At 59.6% G+C, this 15,000-nt stretch overlaps 1 non-coding gene across 1 annotated transcript; it reads right to left on the reverse strand.

The window, feature by feature from the left end:
• Nucleotides 1-2,783: 2,783 nt before the first annotated feature.
• LOC131862256 (5S ribosomal RNA) lies at nucleotides 2,784-2,902 on the reverse strand. The gene has a single exon (XR_009361272.1). It is a non-coding gene; the product is annotated as a 5S ribosomal RNA (ribosomal RNA).
• Between the last annotated feature and the right edge of the window lie 12,098 nt (nucleotides 2,903-15,000).

Raw genomic sequence — 15,000 nt, forward strand, 5'->3', positions numbered from 1 at the left:
TTCACTATCTTTCAAAACGGAAATTTTAAAATCTCCTTTTTTTTTTGCCTTTTCTGGAAATTAGTGAAGGCAGCGCATCAAAGGTGCGCACCTCGCTGCCCACCTTGGTGTGCTCTGAGGTGCGCACCCGGGAGCGCTACGAAGTGTGCTCCAAGGTGCGGCGTGCACGTTGTCGGAGCCCGGTTTGCCCCGGGTGCGCACCTCGCCTGCACCTTGGCCGGGGTGGGCACCTTGGCTGGGTTTGCCCAGGGTGCGCTCCGAAGCGGGGTTACTGGAGCGCCCCCTCTTTTTTTGTCAGAGCGTTTGGTGGGGTTTCTCGCATTGGCTCTTCCCAGGCCCGGTTGTTGGGTGCGCTCCCACCCTGGCGCGCGCGAAGTTGGAAGTTGGGTTAATTGCCCGGGCGCGCACCTTCGCCAGGGTGGGCACCTTGGTGCGCACACCTTGGCTGGGCTGCGCACCAGGGCGGGCTCAAGATGGCACCAGCATTCCCTTTTTCTCACTATCTTTCAAAACGGAAATTTTAAAATCTCGTTTTTTTTTTGCCTTTTATGGAAATTAGTGAAGGCATCGCATCAAAGGTGCGCACCTCGCTGCCCACCTTGGTGTGCTCCGAGGTGCCCACCACGGTGCGCAACGCCGGTGCGAACCCGGGAGCGCCCCGATGTGTGCTCCAAGGTGCGGCGTGCACGAAGTCGGACCCCGGTTTGCCCCGGGTGCGCACCTCGCGTGCACCTTGGTGCGCACACCTTGGCTGGGTTGCGCGGCCTGGTGGGCACCATGGTGCGCACCAAGGAGCGCTCCGAAGTGTGCTCCAAGGTGCGGCGTGCACGAAGTCGGAGCCCGGTTTGCCCCGGGTACGCACCTCGCGTGCACCTTCGCCGGGGTGGGCACCTCGGCTGGGTTGCGCGCCCTGGTGCGCACCAAGGAGCGCTCCGAAGTGTGCTCCAAGGTGCGGCGTGCACGAAGTCGGAGCCCGGTTTGCCCCGGGTGCGCACCTTCGCCGCGGTGCGCACCATGGCGTGCACGAAGTCGGAGCCCGGTTTGCCCCGGGTGCGCACCTCGCGTGCACCTTCGGCGGGGTTGCGCGCCCTGGTGGGCACCATGGTGCGCACCAAGGAGCGCTCCGAAGTGTGCTCCAAGGTGCGGCGTGCACGAAGTCGGAGCCCGGTTTGCCCCGGGTGCGCACCTCGCGTGCACCTTCGGCGGGGTTGCGCGCCCTGGTGGGCACCATGGTGCGCACCAAGGAGCGCTCCGAAGTGTGCTCCAAGGTGCGGCGTGCACGAAGTCGGAGCCCGGTTTGCCCCGGGTGCGCACCTCGCGTGCACCTTCGCCGCGGTGGGCACCATGGCGTGCACGAAGTCGGAGCCCGGTTTGCCCCGGGTGCGCACCTCGCGTGCACCTTCGCCGGGGTGGGCACCTCGGCTGGGTTGCGCGCCCTGGTGCGCACCAAGGAGCGCTCCGAAGTGTGCTCCAAGGTGCGGCGTGCACGAAGTCGGAGCCCGGTTTGCCCCGGGTGCGCACCTCGCGTGCACCTTCGCCAGGGTGGGCACCTCGGTGCGCACACCTTCTCAATGTTTTCTTGCCTTTTCTGGAAATTGGTGAAGGCAGCGCATCAAAGGTGCGCACCTCGGTGTGCTCCGAGGTGCGAACCCGAGAGCGCTCCGAGGTGCCCACGAAGTCGAAAGTCGGGTTAATTGCATTGTTTTCCCCGGGTGCGCTCCGAGGTGCGCAACATCGGCGCGCACCAAGGAGGGCTCCGAAGTGTGCTCCAAGGTGCGCACGATGGCGTGCACCTCTGGTGCGCACGATTCGGAGCTCGGTTTGACCGGGGTGCGCACACCTTGGCTGGGTTGCGCACCTTTTGTGCGCTCCAAGGTGCGCACGAAGTCGGAGCTCGGTTTGCCCCGGGTGCGCACCTTCGCCAGGGTGCGCACCTTGATGCGCACGCCTTGGCTGGGCTGCGCACCTTGGTGGGCGCCATGGTGCGCACCTTTCGTGCGCTCCAAGGTGCGCACGAAGTCGGAGCTCGGTTTGCCCCGGGTGCGCACCTTGGTGGGCGCCATGGTGCACTCCGAGGTGCCCAAGATTGGTGCGCACCAAGGAGCGCTCCGAAGTGCGCTCCAAGGTGCGCGCGAAGTCGAAAGTTGGGTTAATTGTCCGGTTTGCCTCGGGTGCGCACCTTGCGTGCACCTTCGCCAGGGTGGGCGCCTTGGTGCGCACACCTTGGCTGGGCTGCGCACACCTTGGCACCCGCGTTTCCTTCATTTTAAATTTTTTTTTTTTACAATCTCTCAAGTGGGAAATTCTATAATCTCAACTTTTTTTGCCTTTTCAGGAAACTTTTGAATGGAGCGCATCATTGGTGCGCTCCGAAGTGTGCTCCAAAGCTCTCTCCAGCTGCGTGCACCTGCCCCGGCCGCGCACCCGGCCCCGCCCAGCTTCGCTCACCTGTCCCGGGCGTCTGGTGCGGAACCTTAGAGTAAGAAACATCACCGTGCACCTTGGCCAACGTGCGCGACTCGACCGAGCGCGCACTGGCCGAGGTGCACACCGATTTCACCTGGGTGCGCGCGCAGCACCTCGGGCGCACCGGGGTGCGCGCACAACGCCCGGGTTGCACCGTGGCCTGTGTGCTCGGGGTGCCTCGGGTGCGCGCTCGGTGTCGCCCCCGCGCGCGCGGTAGTGCGGGCAGCGCACCCCGGCCCGGCCCGGCCCCGACGAGAACGCAAACGGGCAAAAGGTTTATTCAAATAGCATTGCGACGCCCGGCGAAAAACTAAAAAAGGGTGCAACACCGGGACTTCCCGGGAGGTCACCCATCCCAGTACTACTCCGGCCCAAGCGCGCTTAACTGCGGAGTTCTGATGGGATCCGGTGCACTAATGCTGGTATGATCGCACCCGTTATGAGCTTGTCGCAGTGTGTACTTAGCAAACCGCGACCCACGTGCGAATCCACCCCGGCCACCCACCCCCGTCGAGGTGCACACCCTCCCTCGCGAAGTGCGCCCCGTTCGCCAAGTGTGAGCCCTGCCCGGGTGCGCGCACCTTGCTAGGGCGTCGGGTGTGCACCCGGCCCGGCCTACGTGCGTGCACCTGGAGGGGGCGTCGTGTGCGTGCAGTGTCCCGTCTGCAACGCGGTGCCCACACACCACCTCGGGCGCAACGACCTGCGCTCACATGTGGGCCGAGTGCACCTTGGTGCATGTTCGGGGCGCCTCGGGTGCACGCTCGATCTTGCCCCGGTGCACCAAGGCGCTCGGTTTGCCCCGGGTGCGCACTTGGTGCAAGGTGGGCACCCAAAATAGGGATCAAGCACCAAAACACAAGTTTCGGGATGCAAAATGGGACCCAAGGACCACAAATGCGTTCCAAGACCCATGATGGGTCCACGAGAACAAAAATGTGTTCCGAGACTTAATAAACAAATATTGGGTTTTAGGAGAAGAAACATGCTCTGATGCCCAAAACGAGAATCGACCCCGAAAAGGCCACAGGCCAAAAGTGGGATGCGAGACAAAAAAAAATGGGACCCGAGGACCAAAATTGGGTTCCCAGGTCGAAGACAGGGCAACCGGACAAGAAACGACCTCTAAGGCTCGAAATGAGTCCCGACGACTAAAACTTGACAAGAAGCACCCATCAGGCACCCAACTCGACACCCATGGGATGCCGACCCACCCGGGCTTCCACCTAGCACACCTTGGCACCCACCCACCCTCGCACCCAACCTCGCACCCAACTTAGCACCTTTGAACCCACATTGGCACTCACCCTGACCCTGGCACCTTGGAACCCACATTGGCACTCACCTTGACCCTGGCACCCACCTTTGCACTCACCTTGGGACCCACCCTGGCTCCCACCTCGGCACCCACCCAGACACCCACCTTGGTTCCTTGGCACCCACCTTGGATCCTTGGCACCCACCCCGACACCCACCTTGGCACGCAACTTGGCTACTTGCCACCCACCTTGGCTCCTTGACGCCCACCCCGACAACCACCCCGTGACCTACCCTGGCTAGGGTTGGTGCACACCCACCCTGGTGCCCACCTTGGCACCCACCCTATGACCCACCTTGGCACGCACCTTAGTACCCACCCCGTTACCCACCCTAGGACCCACCCCGTGACCCACCTTGGCCAGGGTGGGTGCACCCACCCTGGTGCCCACCTTGGCACCCACCCATCCTAGCACCCAGCCTGTGACCGGGCTTGGAACCCAACCTTGCACCCGCACCCGTCTTGGCCAGTGTGGGTGCGCACCCATCCTGGCACCCACGTTGTGACACACCCTTTAACCCACGCACCCTAGCACCCACGTTGGCACCCACCTTGGAACCCAACCTAGCAACTTGGCACCCACCCCGTGACCCACCTTGGCATCCACCATAGCAGTCGCCGACTTGGCACCCACCTCGGCACCCACCTTGACACTTGTGGACCCACCTTGCCACTCACCCTAGCATCGACCCATCCTAGCACCCACCCTGGCACCTTTGCACCCTAGCACTCACCCATCCTAGCACCTAACCTGTGACCCACCTTGACACTCACCCTCGCACCCACCTTGGAACCCAACCTAGCACCCACCCACCCTGACACCAACCCTAGCACCTACCCACCCTTGCACCCACCCTGTGACCCATCTTGGCACCCACCCATCCTACCACTCAACCTATCACCCACCTTCTCACCCACCTTGGCATCCACCTTAGCACCCACCCACACTGGCACCTTGGCACCCACCTCGGGCAAGGTGGGTGCACACCCACCCTGGCACCCAATTTAGAACCCACCGAGCATGTTACCCACCTTGGCACCCACATTGCAGCCCACCCTAGTACCCACCCTATGACCCACATTGGCATCCACACCCTAGCACCCAGGCACCTCGACACCCGCCTTGACACCCACCCTAGCACTGAACCTGTGACCCACCTTGGAACTCACCCTAGAACCCACCCACCCTGTGAACCACCTTGGCATCCACCTTAGCACCCACCCACCTTGGCACCCACTCTAGCACTCACCCATCCTAACACCCAACTTGTTACCCACCTTGGCACCCGCCCTCGCGTCCACCTTGAAACCCACCCTAGCACCCACCCACGCAGGAGCCCACCTTGGCACCCAACCTAACACCCACGCATCCTGGCACCCAACTTGTGACCCACCTTGGAACCCACCCTAGTACCCACCTTTGAACCCACTATATCACCAACCCACCTTGGCACCCACCCTATGACCCTCTTTGGAATCCACCCTAGCACGCACCCACCCTGGCACCCACCATGGAGCGCACCCTAGCACCCACCCACCTCGGCACGCACCTCAACACCCACCTTGGTGTGCGCACTGCGCCAACCTCTCAAAGACCCTATGTGGTGCGCTCCAAAGTGTACACCTTTGGTGCGCTCCAAGGTGCGCACCTTTGGTGCACACCGAGGTGCACACCAAAGTGTGCACCGAGGTGAGCACCAAAGTGCACTCCAGGGTGCACACCAAGGCGTGCACCTTTGGTGCGGTCAATGCAAACGAATTCGGAAGTTGGGGTCGATGTCCTAATCGCTGCTGCAGACTACACGTATGAGAATCGGACAAATAGCTTTATATAGGGGAGGTGTTGCGTTTGATGGGTCGACTCCCCTGGTTGTGTGCACTGCACCAACTTCAAAGACCCTGTCTTGTTTAAGAAGTCAAAAGTTGGGGTGGATGTCCTAATCATTGCTGCAGTCTACGCATGTATGAGAATCAGACAAATAGCTTATATAGGGGAGGTGTTGCATTCGGTGGGTTGACTCCCCTGGTTGTGCGCACTGCGCCAACCTCAAAGACCCCGCATAGCAGAAGAAGTCGGAAGTCGGATTTTGGTGAGCACCAAGGCGTGCACCTTTGGTGCGGTCAACGCAGACGAATTCAGAAGTTGGGGTGGATGTCCTAATCGTTGTTGCAGGCTACACATGTATGAGAATCAGACAAATAGCTTATATAGGGGAGGTGTTGGGTTTGATGGGTCAACTCCCTTGGTTGTGCGCATTACGCCAACCTCAAAGACCTTGTTTTCGTTAAGAAGTCAAAAGTTGGGGTCAATGTCCTAATGGCTCCTGCAGGCTACACATGTATGAGAATCGGACAAATAGCTTATATAGGGGAGGTGTTGGGTTTGATGGGTCGACTCCCCTGGTTGTGCGCATTACGTCAACCTCAAAGACCTTGTTTTCGTTAAGAAGTCAAAAGTTGGGGTCGATGTCCTAATTGCTCCTGTAGACTACACATGTATGAGAATCAGACAAATAGCTTATATAGGGGAGGTGTTGGGTTTGATGGGTTGACTCCCCTAGTTGTTCGCATTACACCAACCTCAAAGACCTTGTTTTCGTTTAGAAGCCGAAAGTTGGGGTCGATGTCCTAATTGCTCCTGCAGGCTACGCATGTATGAGAATCAGACAAATAGCTTATATAGGGGAGGTGTTGGGTTTGATGGGTCGACTCCCCTGGTTGTGCGCATTGCGCCAACCTCAAAGACCCTGCATTGCGGATGAAGTCGAAAGTCAGAGTTTGGTGTGCTACAAGGTGTGGTCGAAGGTGCTCACCTAGGTGTGCACCTTTGGAGCACAGGAAAAGTGCCCTCCAAAAGTGCGCACCTTTGGAGTGCACAAAAGTGCCCTCCAAAAGTGCGCACCTTTGGAGCGCAGAAAAGTGCCCTCCAAAAAGTGCCCTCCAAAAGTGCGCACCTTTGGAGCGCAGAAAAGTGCCCTCCAAAAAGTGCCCTCCAAAAGTGCGCACCTTTGGAGCGCAGAAAAGTGCCCTCCAAAAAGTGCCCTCCAAAAGTGCGCACCTTTGGAGCGCAGAAAAGTGCCCTCCAAAAAGTGCCCTCCAAAAGTGCGCACCTTTGGAGCGCAGAAAAGTGCCCTCCAAAAAGTGCCCTCCAAAAGTGCGCACCTTTGGAGCGCAGAAAAGTGCCCTCCAAAAAGTGCCCTCCAAAAGTGCGCACCTTTGGAGCGCAGAAAAGTGCCCTCCAAAAAGTGCCCTCCAAAAGTGCGCACCTTTGGAGCGCAGAAAAGTGCCCTCCAAAAAGTGCCCTCCAAAAGTGCGCACCTTTGGAGCGCAGAAAAGTGCCCTCCAAAAAGTGCCCTCCAAAAGTGCGCACCTTTGGAGCGCAGAAAAGTGCCCTCCAAAAAGTGCCCTCCAAAAGTGCGCACCTTTGGAGCGCAGAAAAGTGCCCTCCAAAAGTGCGCACCTTTGGAGCGCACAAAAGTGCCCTCCAAAAGTGCGCACTTTTGGTGCGCACCAAGGCGCTGGTTCGGTCGTTGCAGGCGAGTTCGGAAGTTGGGGTCGATGTCCTGAGCGGAGGTGCAAACTACACAGGTGTCGGAATCGGACAAATAGCTTATATAGGGGAGGTGTATGCTTCGATGGGTCGACTCCCCAGGTTGAGCGCACCGCGCCAACCTCAAAGACCCTACGGTATGGATGAAGTCGGAAGTTGGGTCCGATGACCGATTCGATTAGTAGGTATGCTCATGAGGTCGGAATTTGGGTCCGATGACCTGCCATGTGCAGGAAGGCGAATGTTGACACTGTGCGTTGCAAGGTGCACACCAAGGCGCTGGTGCGGTCTTTTTAGTCGAGTTCGGAAGTTGGGGTCGATGTCCTGATCGGAGGTGCAAGCTACACAGGTGTGGGAATCGGACAAATAGCTTATATAGGGGAGGTGTATGCTTCGTTGGGTCGACTCCCCGGGTTGAGCGCACCGCGCCAACCTCAAAGACCCTACGGTATGGATGAAGTCGGAAGTTGGGTCCGATGACCGATTCGATATGTAGGCATACTCGCGAGGTCGGAATTTGGGTCCGATGACCTGCCACGTGCAGGAAGGCGAATGTTGGCACTGTGCGTTGCAAGGTGCGCACCAAGGCGCTGGTTCGGTCGTTGGAGGCGAGTTCGGAAGTTGGGGTCGATGTCTTGATCGGAGGTGCAAACTACACAGGTGTGGGAATCGGACAAATAGCTTATATAGGGGAGGTGTATGCTTCGTTGGGTCGACTCCCCGGGTTGAGCGCACCGCGCCAACCTCAAAGACCCTACGGTATGGATGAAGTCGGAAGTTGGGTCCGATGACCGATTCGATATGTAGGCATACTCGCGAGGTCGGAATTTGGGTCCGATGACCTGCCATGTGCAGGAAGGCGAATGTTGGGACTGTGCGTCGCAAGGTGCGCACCAAGGCGCTGGTGCCGTCGTTGCAGTCGAGTTCGGAAGTTGGGGTCGATGTCCTGGTCAGAGGTGCAAACTACACAGGTGTGGGAATCGGACAAATAGCTTATATAGGGGAGGTGTATGCTTCGATGGGTCGACTCCCTGGGTTGAGCGCACCGCGCCAACCTCAAAGACCCTACAGTATGGATGAAGTCGGAAGTTGGGTCCGATGACCGATTCGATACGTAGGCATATTGGCGAGGTCTGAATTTGTGTCCGATGACCTGCCATGCGCAGGAAGGCGGAATTTGGGTCCGATGACCGAGTTGATGGCGTGCCATGCGCAGAAAGGCGGAATTTGGGTCCGATGACCGAGTTGATGTTGATGGCCCGCCATGCACAGGAAGGCGGAATTTGGGTCCGATGACCGATTTGAAGGCGTGCCATACGCAAAAAGGCGGAGTTTGGGTCCGATGACCGAGTTGATATTGATGGCCCGCCATGCGCAGGAAGGCGGAATTTGGGTCCGATGACCTGACATACGCATGGAGTCCGACTCGGGGGCCGATGTTCGATTCGATGACTTGCATTGTGGGTAAAGTCGGAAGTTGTGGTCTTTGACCCGATTCGATGACCAGACTTCGGCTGCTTGAGAATCGGACAAATAACTTATATAGGGGAGGTAGTGTTCTCGAGCATCCTCCCCCCGTGCCCGTTTATGTCGATTGATGCTGGTGCTCGACTGGTTGGAGCGCTCGGATGCAAAAATCTTGCACCAGGATTTATCGATTGTGATGGACACGGCAAGTCTCCTGATTGCTATGCAGGAGCTCATCGTGAATCTCTATGCGGCCTTGGTATGGACTCGACCTGCGGAATGGTTCGGCAATGGTAGTCGCTCCAACACGTCCTTGCAATGGCCACAGAGGTGATTCGACTAGAGCTCCAGTCTAGCTTTTGGGTTGCTTGGCGGACTGGTATAGCCGCGATCGAGTTCCGGCCATGAACGTTTTAGATAGCTCTTGGGCTTTCTGGGACGGAAGTCGGAAGTTTGGGCTGTTGTCCGATTTGATGACCATTCTTCGGATGTGTGAGAATCGGACAAATAACTTATATAGGGGACTGTGTTGTCTCACGCAGCCCCCTCCGTGCCCCTCTATCTCGACCGATGTTGGTGCTTGAAAGGGTTGGGATCGCTCGGATTTATAAACGTGCACCACCATTTGTCGAGTGTGAGGGACGCGGCAGGTCTCCTAAATGCTATGCGGGCGCTCTCTGAGAATCTCTATCCGGCCTCGACACAGACTAGTCTTGCTGAATGGTTTGGCACTGGTAGTCGATCCAACACGTCGTTGTTGTGGCCGCCTAGGCGATTCGATTCGAGCCCCCGTCTAGCTTTTGGGTTGCTTGGCGGATTTTGCCCTATCCGCAAGTGAGCTCGGTCCCTAAACGTTCGAGAAACCCGATTGCTATGCGCCGACTCTCTTTCTTGCGAGCCTCCATCTAGCTTTTGGGTCTCTACGGAACGGAAGTCGGAATCTGGGACCGTTGTTTGATTCGACGAGGCAGACTACGGTTGTGCGAGAATCGGACAAATAACTTATATAGGGGAGGTGTTGACTGGAGCATTCTCCCCCGTGCCCCTCTAACTCGACCAATGCTGGCGCTCGAACGGTGGTAGCGCTCGGATTTTCATTGAGCGCCAGCATTGGTCGATTTAGAGGGGCATGCGAGATTCCCGAATGCTATGCGAGGGCTCTAACGGAAATGTCTATTGGTTTCGGTATGGATGCAATTGCGAGTGGTTCGGCAAAGGTAGTCGTTCCGATGCGTCCATGTCGTGGCCAAATCGATAATTCGATTTGAGCCCTCGTATAGCATTTGGGTCTCTCGATGTGATTCCGCATTCCAGTCCCTTTGGGCACTGCTTGAGCCGCATCCCAGGGGGTTCCCTTCCCAATAATCTGCCTCGCAACCCGATTGCTATGCGGTGAGGCTCCTCGGCCGCCTCGGAACTATCTGTGTATCAGACGCATCGCGGGATAAGGGGTTGGCAACGGTAGTCGCCCCAAGCGCGTCCGATGCTTGGACCATTCCGAGGCGGCCCTGAAGCCTCTTCCGTCTAGCCGTTGGGTCCTTCTCGCCGCATCCCTCGCCTCGCACCCCGATTGCTATGCGGTGAGGCTCCTCGGCCGCCTCGGAACTATCTGTGTATCGGACGCGTCGCGGGATAAGGGGTTGTCACTGGTAGTCGCCCCAAGCGCGTCCGATGCTTGGACCATTCCGAGGCGGCCCTGAAGCCTCTTCCGTCTAGCCGTTGGGTCCTTCTCGCCGCATCCCTCGCCTCGCACCCCGATTGCTATGCGGTGAGGCTCCTCGGCCGCCTCGGAACTATCTGTGTATCGGACGCGTCGCGGGATAAGGGGTTGTCATTGGTAGTCGCCCCAAGCGCGTCCGATGCTTGGACCATTCCGAGGCGGCCCTGAAGCCTCTTCCGTCTAGCCGTTGGGTCCTTCTCGCCGCATCCCTCGCCTCGCACCCCGATTGCTATGCGGTGAGGCTCCTCGGCCGCCTCGGAACTATCTGTGTATCGGACGCGTCGCGGGATAAGGGGTTGTCACTGGTAGTCGCCCCAAGCGCGTCCGATGCTTGGACCATTCCGAGGCGGCCCTGAAGCCTCTTCCGTCTAGCCGTTGGGTCCTTCTCGCCGCATCCCTCGCCTCGCACCCCGATTGCTATGCGGTGAGGCTCCTCGGCCGCCTCGGAACTATCTGTGTATCGGACGCGTCGCGGGATAAGGGGTTGTCACTGGTAGTCGCCCCAAGCGCGTTCGATGCTTGGACCATTCCGAGGCGGCCCTGAAGCCTCTTCCGTCTAGCCGTTGGGTCCTTCTCGCCGCATCCCTCGCCTCGCACCCCGATTGCTATGCGGTGAGGCTCCTCGGCCGCCTTGGAACTATCTGTGTATCGGACGCGTCGCGGGATAAGGGGTTGTCACTGGTAGTCGCCCCAAGCGCGTCCGATGCTTGGACCATTCCGAGGCGGACCCGAAGCCTCTTCCGTCTAGCCGTTGGGTCCTTCTCGCCGCATCCTTCGCCTCGCACCCCGATTGCTATGCGGTGAGGCTCCTCGGCCGCCTCGGAACTATCTGTGTATCGGACGCGTCGCGGGATAAGGGGTTGTCACTGGTAGTCGCCCCAAGCGCGTCCGATGCTTGGACCATTCCGAGGCGGACCCGAAGCCTCTTCCGTCTAGCCGTTGGGTCCTTCTCGCCGCATCCCTCGCCTCGCACCCCGATTGCTATGCGGTGAGGCTCCTCGGCCGCCTTGGAACTATCTGTGTATCGGACGCGTCGCGGGATAAGGGGTTGTCACTGGTAGTCGCCCCAAGCGCGTCCGATGCTTGGACCATTCCGAGGCGGACCCGAAGCCTCTTCCGTCTAGCCGTTGGGTCCTTCTCGCCGCATCCCTCGCCTCGCACCCCGATTGCTATGCGGTGAGGCTCCTCGGCCGCCTTGGAACTATCTGTGTATCGGACGCGTCGCGGGATAAGGGGTTGTCACTGGTAGTCGCCCCAAGCGCGTCCGATGCTTGGACCATTCCGAGGCGGACCCGAAGCCTCTTCCGTCTAGCCGTTGGGTCCTTCTCGCCGCATCCCTCGCCTCGCACCCCGATTGCTATGCGGTGAGGCTCCTCGGCCGCCTTGGAACTATCTGTGTATCGGACGCGTCGCGGGATAAGGGGTTGTCACTGGTAGTCGCCCCAAGCGCGTCCGATGCTTGGACCATTCCGAGGCGGCCCCGAAGCCTCTTCCGTGTAGCCATTGGGTCCTTCTCGCCGCATCCCTCGCCTCGCACCCCGATTGCTATGCGGTGAGGCTCCTCGGCCGCCTTGGAACTATCTGTGTATCGGACGCGTCGCGGGATAAGGGGTTGTCACTGGTAGTCGCCCCAAGCGCGTCCGATGCTTGGACCATTCCGAGGCGGCCCCGAAGCCTCTTCCGTGTAGCCGTTGGGTCCTTCTCGCCGCATCCCTCGCCTCGCACCCCGATTGCTATGCGGTGAGGCTCCTCGGCCGCCTTGGAACTATCTGTGTATCGGACGCGTCGCGGGATAAGGGGTTGTCACTGGTAGTCGCCCCAAGCGCGTCCGATGCTTGGACCATTCCGAGGCGGACCTGAAGCCTCTTCCCTCTAGCCGTTGGGGCTTTCTCGCCGCATCCCTCGCCTCGCACCCTGATTGCTATGCTGTGAGGCTCCTCGGCCGCCTTGGAACTATCTGTGTATCGGACGCATCGCGGGATAAGGGGTTGGCAGTGGTAGTCGCCCCAAGCGCATCCGATGCTTGGACCATTCCGAGGCGGCCCTGCAGCCTCTTCCGTCTAGCCGTTGGGGCCATCTCGCCGCATCCCCCACCTCGCACCACGATTGCTATGCGGTGAGGCTCCTTGGCCGCCTCGGAACTATCTGTGTATCGGACGCATCGCGGGATAAGGGGTTGTCACTGGTAGTCGCCCCAAGCGCGTCCGATGCTTGGACTATTCCGAGGCGGCCCTGCAGCCTCTTCCGTCTAGCCGTTGGGGCCATCTCGCTGCATCCCCCACCTCCTCGGCCGCCTCGGAACTATCTGTGTATCGGACGCATCGCGGGATAAGGGGTTGGCAGTGGTAGTCGCCCCAAGCGCGTCCGATGCTTGGACTATTCCGAGGCAGCCCTGCAGCCTCTTCCGTCTAGCCTTTGGGGCCATCTCGCCGCATCCCTCGCCTCGCACCCCGATTGCTATGCGGTGAGGCTCCTCGGCCGCCTGGGAACTATCTTCGTATCGGACGCATCGCGGGATAAGGGGTTGTCACTGGTAGTCGCCCCAAGCGCGTCCGATGCTTGGACTATTCCGAGGCGGCCCTGTGGCCTCTTCCGTCTAGCCGTTGGGGCCATCTCGCCGCATCCCCCACCTCGCACCCCGATTGCTATGCGGTGAGGCTCTTCGGCCGCCTTGGAACTATCTTCGTATCGGACGCATCGCGGGATAAGGGGTTGTCACTGGTAGTGGCCCCAAGCGCGTCCGATGCTTGGACTATTCCGAGGCGGCCCTGCAGCCTCTTCCGTCTAGCTGTTGGGGCCATCTCGCCGCATCCCCCACCTCGCACCCCGATTGCTATGCGGTGAGGCTCCTCGGCCGCCTTGGAACTATCTTCGTATCGGACGCATCGCGGGATAAGGGGTTGTCACTGGTAGTCGCCCCAAGCGCGTCCGATGCTTGGACTATTCCGACGCGGCCCTGTGGCCTCTTCCGTCTAGCCGTTGGGGCCATCTCGCCGCATCCCCCACCTCGCACCCCGATTGCTATGCGGTGAGGCTCCTCGGCCGCCTTGGAACCATCTTCGTATCGGACGCATCGCGGGATAGGGGGCTGTCACTGGTAGTCGCCCCAAGCGTGTCCGATGCTTGGACCATTCCTAGGCGGCCCTGAAGCCTCTTCCGTCTAGCCGTTGGGGCCTTCCCGCCCCATCCCTCGCCTCGCACCCCCGATTGCTATGCGGTGAGGCTCCTCGGCCGCCTTGGAACCATCTGTGTATCGGACGCATCGCGGGATAAGGGGTTGGCACTGGCAGTCGCCCCAAGCGCGTCCGATGCTTGGACCATTCCGAGGTGGCCCTGAAGCCTCTTCCGTCTAGCCGTTGGGGCCTTCCCGCCCCATCCCTCGCCTCGCACCCCGATTGATATGCGGTGAGGCTCCTCGGCCGCCTTAGAACTATCTGTGTATCGGACGCATCGCGGGATAAGGGGTTGGCACTGGTAGTCGTCCCAATCGCATCCGATGCTTGGACCATTCCGAGGCGGCCCTGCAGCCTCTTCCGTTTAGCCGTCGGGGCCTTCCCGCCGCATCCCTCGCCTCGCATCCCGATTCCTATGCGGTGAGTCTTCTCGGCCGCCGCGGAACTATACCTGTTATTGCTACTGCATCCTTCGGCTGGTAACCTCCTCTGCCGCCTTGGAACGTTCTCTTTGTCGGACGCGTCGCGGGATAAGGGGTTGGCACTGGTAGTCGCCCCAAGCGCGCCCGATGCATAGACCGCTCCGAGTCGACCTTGCTTTCAGCCTCTCACATGCATAGACCTCTCTGAGTCGACCCTGCAGCCTCTCACGTTTAGCCTTTGGAATCTCGCCTCACAACATGATTGCTATCCTTGATGCATCCCTTGCCTCGAGCCCTGATTGCTTTCTTGGCTGCATCCCTCCTCTCCTCACAGCCCGGTTGTCATCACTGCTTCATCCGTCGCTTCATGCATTCTGGCTGCTGGGCCCTTCCCACCGCACACCTCGATTGCTATCTCTTCTGCATCACACACCCCGATTGCTATCTCTGCTACATCCCTCGGCTCTCACTTCTGCATCCTTCGCCTCACACCTCGATTGCTATCAATGCTGCATCCGTAACCTCACACCCCGATTGCTATGCGGGGAGGCTCCTTGGCCGCCTTGGAAATTTCTGTGTGTCGGACGCACCGCGGGATAAGGGGTTGGCACTGGTAGTCGCCCCAAGTGCGCCCGATTCTTAGACCGCTTCGAGGTGACCTCGTAGCCTCTTTCGTCCAGGCTTCCTGCCTTCAACGCCCTTTTTACACCTCGATTGCTATGCGCGGGCTCGTTGGCGTCTATCACCTCTCTGCGAAGAGTGGCACGATGATTGTTGGGGTAAATCGTAGCAGTCCGATCTCTGGCCTTGGGCCATTGTGAGGGCTGATCGATTTCCTGTGCGCATCTCGTGTTCGCCCAGTAACAGACTCGACGACTTGTAAT

Source organism: Cryptomeria japonica, unplaced genomic scaffold (genome assembly GCF_030272615.1).
Source record: "Cryptomeria japonica unplaced genomic scaffold, Sugi_1.0 HiC_scaffold_40, whole genome shotgun sequence".
Classification (NCBI taxonomy): domain Eukaryota; kingdom Viridiplantae; phylum Streptophyta; class Pinopsida; order Cupressales; family Cupressaceae; genus Cryptomeria; species Cryptomeria japonica.